This window comes from Anas acuta, chromosome 4 (assembly GCF_963932015.1).
Source record: "Anas acuta chromosome 4, bAnaAcu1.1, whole genome shotgun sequence".
NCBI lineage: Eukaryota > Metazoa > Chordata > Aves > Anseriformes > Anatidae > Anas > Anas acuta.
In genome coordinates this window covers 11148676-11157217 of record NC_088982.1, presented here as the reverse complement: position 1 = coordinate 11157217, position 8542 = coordinate 11148676, and the positions used below count along the sequence as shown (strand labels likewise).

General features: G+C 38.6%; 1 long non-coding RNA gene across 1 annotated transcript; it reads left to right on the top strand.

The window, feature by feature from the left end:
• Window positions 1–7381: 7381 nt before the first annotated feature.
• LOC137855563 (uncharacterized) lies at window positions 7382–8003 on the top strand. The gene is made up of 2 exons (XR_011095802.1): window positions 7382–7624; window positions 7730–8003. It is a non-coding gene; the product is annotated as an uncharacterized lncRNA (long non-coding RNA).
• Window positions 8004–8542: the final 539 nt, after the last annotated feature.

Below are 8542 nucleotides of genomic sequence, written 5' to 3'. Positions count from 1 at the left end.
GGAGGGGACAGGGCCGGGGAGGAGCCAGCGGAACAAAGGCCCCCGGTACGGGATTTGGGGAGGGGGGGCAGGTGCGCGGTTGCCCCCATTGTAAGGGGAGCGGGGCGCAGCACGCCCCGGGCAGGGCAGCCCCAGGCGGCCCCGCTGCCAGGCTGCTCGCCCCCTGGGGGAGGGAGGCTGCCCCCAGCTCCCGGGAAAGCGCCGCAGCTCGGTCCTTTCCCTTCCCTGGTCCTGGTCCTGGTGCCGGCCGGGTGATGCTCTGCTCCGGCTGTCGGCTGCGGGGCACACCGAGCACGTTGCCATCTGTCTAAAGCCAAGATTTAAGCCCTTTTGTTTAAAATGGTGTAAAATCACTCAGCACCAACGCTGATTTAAAACCGGGCGCTGTCATCTACTTTTGGCACAAGACAGAGGTGAGGCAAAAGCACAAGGTGAGGCTGGTTGTATTGATTAAAGTTTGTATTGAAAGTTCCCTCAGAGAGATTAAAGCAGATTTCGATTTTTGACAAGGCTGCAGGCTGAACCTGTGCACAGTGCCATGGTGGGTAAACATGTTGCAGCTTTGATAAATTCACATTTTTATTTTCTTCTCTTTCCATAAAGAAATTGGTAAACTGAAGCCACAGAAACGTAGCTAAAGCAAGAGCACCAGTTTCTTCATTTTTAGTCCACGGGGTGTTAGGATATCTTTAGCTCTTCTTCAGCTGTAACAGTTGGCTACACAAACGTTCTCTTGCAACAAGTATTTTTGCAGCCTACTATATGCAAGTTCACACTTACATGTATGTACCAGGATGTAGCTCAACTGTGAGTGTACAACTCATTAAGTCTTTAAATATGGTGAACAAAACTCAGTTTGATCTCACCAAATTTGATATGGTCTGCTGTCCGTTTTTATCATCCTCAGTCATTTCAATAGGGTGATAACCAAAGTAACAGGTTAGACCAGGGAAAGTTCTATTTATTCAGCATTTTCAGTGCTTGACCAGCTAGGAAATGGATGAGCTCTCTGTGGCCTAAAACAGGAGTGCCTAATTCATGGCCCCACCTTGTCAGGACAATTTATCAAGCCTCAATCTCCCTTCCAGCTGCTCCCTTCCTTGCATGCCTTTGGATATGGGCAGGGAAGGAACTGCTGCCAGGATGAGCTCTTCCAGCAGCAGCAGCAGCCTGCTCCTACCTGCCTTTTTGCATTATGCCTGTTGGGAGCTGGCAGGAAGGGGGTCTGGAGTACTTAGAAGCAGTGATTTTTCTGGCAATATTAAAGGGTTCTGTCGGCCTTGAAAAATTAAACCGTAGCTCCTCTTCTCCACAGTTCAGTTGCTCTCAGCTATTGCTGTCACAGAGCTACTTGATTAGTATCAGGATCTGCAAAATGTGAGAGCTAACAAGAACAGTCCAAAACAGTTTGCTGGAAGTCAGCACAGCTCTTGGCTGCTCTGGCACTGTAATCCATGGCAGTGTAATCCATGCAGAGTACCACTGACTCGTACAATTGCAGCAAGCACTTCTAGGATGTGCTGGCTTTGCTGCCTCTGGACAGATGAATTTTAATACACACATTACACTAAGTAACATTTCAATGCTCAGCCTCTCCCTAAGTTGTGCGGCCTCTCTGCAGTCTGTAAGCAGGGTGCCTGGAGCTAGCCGTACTGCAGAGTATTTCTTCCAAATAAATGTCTAGAAGATGTTATGAAGCTGTTATGAGATTAATTACTAGTTAGTGTCCCAGCTCTGGCAACAAAACAAATCAAACTTCCAGTGGTAATTTCTGCAGCCTTTCCAGAGTGGATTCAGAGACTTAAAAGCTCTGCAACAACACAGACAAGACAACAAGCACTTTTGCCCTATGCTGGATGAGAGAGTGAGATAACAAGGTGCTTGTCCTTAGGCTGTTGGAGAGACTGGTAAGGACTTCATGCCTTCTGGTGGTAACTCCATTGGGACTAAAGGGTGGGACATTTCTCATGGAGACGAACACCAGCCAGCACAAACCATTCCTCTTGGAGACAAACTCCCTTTAAGGCTGAAGAGATCAAAATAACTTTTTCTCATTTGAATTACTAGTTTCCACAATCCATCATTTTTAAATGCCATTTTTCCCCCCAATTCTGAGTCTGGCCATGTGCATTTTGTGAGCTACCTCAGCTGCAAAACAGGCTGTAGAGATTCAGTGAATTTCTTTCCCATGAGTCTTTAATGATACTATTTAAACACAAAATCTATTCTATACAATTAAAAGGAACAGCATATAACTCACCTCAAACACATGATCAGAATAAATCAATTGATTAGTAAGGAGTTTCTTGCATGGAAGCTGAAGTCACTTCATTAATGGGAAACCTGTGGTTCACAGTAACTGTACGTCATACTTTGCACCCAATAAACTTCTTAAACTAATCATCTTCTAACACAAAGCTCTACAAGGTAAATTGGTACAAATCCTCCCATTTGAAACATATGTCCTCCATGTTTGAAAAGTGCCTTCTAGTTTTAAGTTATGAAAATGACAAGTTACTGGTAATAACAAACATCCATGTCATGTTCCAAATACCGTCTTTGTTCTCAATAATTCACAATAAATTGCTAGTCTATCAAGGGTAACTTCATTAACATAGGAATAGTCTTTGGAAGCTTTAGGCAGTATTTGGTGAAGCCTTGATACCCTTATCTTCCTGTAAACTTCTTACCATTCTTAGTACTGGTTATCACAGAAATAAATAAATAAATAAAATCAATAAAAAGAAATCATAGCAATAAAAAGAAAGAAAGAAAGAAAAAAAAAAGAGTACTCCTAGCAGTAAGATCTCAGTATAGTTGTTTACAAGATTGGTCTTTAACTATCAGATAATCCCCAGTGTGTTGAAGGAAGAAAGTTATGACAATGACAGGCCATATTTATTATCTTTAGGAGAGTTATTATGCATGTTTGAAGATTTTTTCCCTTGGAAAATCAACATTGGATGAAATCTGAGAAACACAGGCATGAGAAAAAAAAATCCCCAACCATTTGTTGAGATTTATGTCTTGTACGAAACTCCAAGCAATTTGGATTTGGCTCACTTAAGTAATGTAAAAAGGCAGGAAAACAGTACTTTAAGCATTTAAAAGCATGGGTCAGTTTTTAAAAATACACTCAGTTACACTTCAAGTCTGGACTCTTGGACTGAGTCCATGAACAGACAACTTGCTAGAATCAGAGGCCCCAAAACCTCAGCAACATCCTTGTGGGAAAAAAAAAAAAAAAAAAAAAAAAAAAAAAAAAAAAAAAAAAAAAAGAAAACTTTAGAAAAGCTATTGAATGATATAAGTGATGCATCCCCCAAAAGTCTGTGCAATACTTTTCAGTAAGACCTTTCTAGATGCCTAAGCAAGAATATGGCTTTGTCAGTAACTTAGTAAAATCATAGCTGTAAGAAGCAATCTGTACGTTCTTGTCATTTTCGTACCAGAACGGCTGTCAACATAGCCTCCCCCACCCCACCCTCACCCCCCCCTGCAACTGGCAAAATGGCACTTAACGTAGTGGCCAGACACTGCCCCACATCATGGACACTGGCATTTGGGACATGGGAGAAGGGCTTCATGGTGGCAGCCTTGATGCCACTGCCTCCAGCAGTGTCTGACCTTCTGTCTTCCCATCCTACTGGCAGGGATGCGAATGAATGGTCTCAGGGCATTTTGCCTCAGAAGCAGGCAAAAATACTGTGCAATCTGGGCTGTCAAGAGATGGAGTGACATTACAGTAATTCCCAGTGTCTTCAGTAAAATATAATGATGGCAGGATTTCAAAAACAAGAAAACATGTTACAGCTTTTTAGAAAAAAAAAATCATCTTCTGTCACCTTCAAACTGTGATTTTTCTGTAAGAAAAAAAAAATCCTTTCGGCTGTCTCAGAGGCTTGAGACATTTACAAACTAGAAGAAATGCACAGCATTTCAATTCACAGAGTAAGCACAGCAGAAAGCTATTGATAAAGGATTTGTTTGTTTGTTTCTTTTATCATGTACTGTGATCCTGTTACTACCAACTCTATTATTGTTAATACCAAAACACTCGGCATCTTTATGAATTTTTTAAGTGTATCTTTCTGAAGTAGCTCTTCAACAAGTTTTTTTTTTGTTTGTTTGTTTGTTTGTTTTTTGAATCCCCAAAATCCCACTTTTTAGGTTTGCTGGGGAAAAAATCAATTTTACATATGTATTCAAAATACGCTTGAGGACTCTCAGTTAGCACTGAGTATATATATGCCCCAAAAGGATTTCTTATATAGGTTAAATTCCCTGTTACAGAAATGCCACTCACCTTTCTGCAGAAAGCAAATTTTAAAACGTGTGCATCACAGAAACTTCAAGAAGAAAGATTATGCAGCTTTTATATAACACATGTGCCTCTCCTGACTCTTTACACAAGGAGAGCTTCTGTGTAACAAAAGTATTTGCAATTATACTCTCTTCACAAATGTAAAATAAACTATTGTTTTCATTCCACCGTTGATTGATTTTGAATCAGGGCGAGTGAAGGAATCACAAAAGTGCTGTATACTTTCCAGAGTCTGAATTCGTAGCTTGAAGGGGTTACTTCCAATTTACATCCTTCTGGTTGAGTTAAGCACAAACAAACAATCCCCTCTTCTGATTCCACTTTCAGATTTTCTATACAACCTGACCTTTGCGGTGCTCAGCAAGTAATACTTCCACTGATTCCAGTGGGCTTAGCATTTAACAACTGACATTTTTAAAATGCTATGCTAAGAACCTTTTATTCTTTGCATATTAAACTCCTAGAATCACTGAAAAGCAGCTCCACCTTTGTGTAGTATGAATGTAATTTATTTATTTATTTTTAAGGCTGGGCTCGTTATTTTTATTTTTACATTTAAGGTCAAACATAGCAGGATAAGTTTTCCTGTAAAACTTGCCTCCTTGTCTCCAGTTTCTTCAAACAGAGGCATGACAGTGCCAAAAATGGAATCTCAGTCCTTCCCTGCCTCTCTTCTTTACCCTGTATTGGTCAACAACACATGAAACTCTATACCCCTCTTCTCCTTTATCATCATGATCAGGGAACAGCCAGTTCTTAAACTTACAATCTGTCAAAATAATGCCTGGGCAATCTGCTGAAAATCTCCACTATTCAGCTAAATCTACAGTGTTGTTTTACAACACCGGTTCTTCACACTCTTTCCTCATGAAGCTCACTTGCGTAAGCAATGAAAAAGCAACTTCAAGTTACTCCTTATTTATATCTTATTTACTCTTGAGATGACTGTCTGTGATATAATCAGTCTCTCTCCTTTTTTTTTTTTTTTCCCAAAGTAGTTTTTTTATTCCTTCAAGCGAGCATAGATCCTTTCAGAAGTAACAAAGCCATGCTATTTATAGTTTTTCTGCTCTAAAAAGAATTTGATTTTTCCATTTAAGTTAATGAATTAGAAGGATTTTTGAAAGAAAAAAGGCCTTATGTTGTACACATGCTACTCAAATGCTTGATTTCTGTACAGTGTTTGGAAATCAAAGTCTGATGATGCAGAGTTGGCATCCTTGTAAGGTTTGCTTTACAAATAGTAGGCCTCCTCATTTCTTAATGGAATTTCCTACAGAGATGTTTTGCCATTAATTTTTTAGTAAGCAAAACGGGAGGAAAGATTTTTTTCATACATACATCTAATTTCAAAGTATTGCCAAACTTATGATTATTTGTATAGAAACACTGATTTTATTTATCTGATGAGCACAGAAGACCTGAAATGTGCTAATTTATACAAGAACCCATTTCAGAGGTACAAATGTAAAGTAAATGTGAAAGCACACAATCCGATATTTATATTTGTATAGGAGATTTTCAAAAACATTTACAAGCCCTGAAAGGAGACATCTGACTTGAAATTCAGCTCCTTGTAACAACCTATAACAGCAGTCCTGCTAATTACACCAGTATGTTCTGTGGAACCCTTTCATTTTAGCCCCTACTCAATAAATAAATAAATAAATAAATAAATAAATAAATAAATAATACTTTCAGCTTCTGCTTCTACTGTGCATTTATATTCTAATGTGTCATTTAGGAAAAAAATAATAAAGTCATTCAGTAGCCTTTGATTACTGTTATTTTTATTGCACTAAACAAATAACCAGTTATTACACTGAAGAAAGAATTTAAAAAAAAATGCAATCTGAACAATTTGATGTTGTTTATATTTTATTCAGTGACTCATATAGTTCTGTAGACACTGCCATCTATTAAATACTAGCTGGGAGATGAAAAATGTCTAGTATAATACTAGAAAAAGTGGGGTGTCCAAAGCATCTGTATCCTTAACTTGAGAGAGATTCTTTAAACCCTGAGTAGCAAAACCATCAATTGACAAGAATAGTATTAACCTGGTTCCCCACCTACATTATTCCAGGCCAGATAACTATAAAGAAATTCAGAAAATCCACTAGAAACCTGGATTGACTTAGCATCTATCATGTTATCTATTTAATTATTATAAGGGAATGTAAGGATTGCAGTGGAAAAAATTAAAAACACTCAGAATTCAGAAGCATGTCCATTTCGGCAAAGAAGCTTGCAACATCAGAGTTTCAACAAAATGCAAATTTATAGTAAAAAAATCAAAGTCATTCTTACCATTCTTTTTTCCCTGTCCAAAAAAAAAAAAAAAAAGAAAAAAAAGTTAGAATGTATTAGAATGTTTGACATAATACAGAGAATGTAAGGCAAATACTGTAATGCCTTTATTCTGGGTTAGGCCACCTCCTGAACACGAGGTACAATGGGATGAGGAGAATTATCAAGGGCACAAAAAGGTTTTCACTTCAAAAAAAAGATTGAAAAGATTGCAACTTTTACTGGAAACATGAGTTAAGAGGATACAATGCTCATCAGAGAAAGTGGAGAAAACAGACCAACAGCAAGTCATTCAGGACACAGTTTTAACACGAATTCAGGAGAGGAAATCAAGGATATCCAGAGTTATTCAAACAAATGGTGAATATACAATAGCTGAGACAGGAAAAACTCATCCTTAAATCTGTGAATCACTGTACATTTAGATGATACCCAGGACAACTGTCTTTTGCCTGATTTTGGTTTCTTACCTAGATCATTCTGGAGCAGCTGGTGTCTGGCACAGAACTATTGGCTGGTCAAAACTTTTTGAATGCTGCAGACATTTGTTTGATTATTTAAAAAATGGAATCTTCCTACTACAAATGCCTGGATACATAGATGTCAAGACATCCAGCACTGAGGAGTAAGACAAAAACATACTGAATGATTGAAGAACACTTAGAAAAACAGGTGAAACTATTTACTTCTCTTAGCTTTAATCAGATAGATGCTGGATGTGAGGAGAAAAACATAACCAGCTGCAGTAATCCATCAAGCAAACTTCAACTTGCTGCGTGTACTTGCAGCTTTATCATCAGAGAAGTAAACTATTGAGTCCTACTGTATCAAAGGCACATGTTCTTCATGAATATCACCTTTTCCAACATGGCTTTCTCAGAATAGAAAGAGTGAGAAGAGATGCAAAGACTCAAAAAGCCTGAGCAAGCACCTCCAAGCACCTCCAGCACTTGCACAGTGAGCCTGTGATGATTAGGTCATATGTCAGAGGTAGTCTGGATATGAAAAAAATGCAAACCTCCAGTATTATTTAACATGTACAGGAGGTTTTCAGTCTGTTATTAGGATACTAAAAAGTTTTTTTTTTTTTTTCAGATGCTCAAGATATCTGTAAAATAGTAGCCATGCCTGCGTGCTATCAAATAATTGGTCACGTCAATCTAGATATTAGGAAACTTTGAAGAATATGACCCTCTTCCTCACAAGTCAAAGGGACAAGAAAATGATGCTCTGGAGCCCATGTACCACACATATGGCAGTGCCTGGGATCTCATCACTGCAAATAGCAGATCTGTGAAAAGGCTAATAAAATTAATGGTCTGTCTTCATCACACTTGAGAGAATTTGTATAGGTGGCTCCTCGTCAAAATGAGGAATGTAATACAAGGTGCCTCTCTTGCTGTGAGCTGCATCTTTTTTGCTCATGTAAAACTAGCCTTGTCTTAGGGGATTATTAGATTCTAGGTAGCTTCTCATAATTATGTATTTCCCTGTTTCTGCAATTCCAGCTTTCAGAGTTCTCCACTGAACCACAAGGAAAAGAAATAGAAGGTCAGACAAAAATGTCCAGCCTTCTCAGACAGCTTTAATAGTAATCTGGCATGCCTGGTTTCCTATCTGGAATTGTTGGTCAGATATGCTTCAGCATTAGTAAGTCAACCACAAAATCCATGTGTTCCTTTGTCTCAAGGAGTATGATGATGAAATAAGTTGGCTCTTTCATTGCTGTGTTTGAGACATGCCTTTAAAATACATGAGGTGAGAATTAGGTCATACATCAGGGTTGTCATGAACAGCTGAGACATACAAATCAGATCCAGGTATGAAAATGAAATCTCTGACAGAATTCCCTTACTTCTTGAATACATATCAAGAGAGGTTTCTTCAAGAATTAAAGTGATCCTTTTG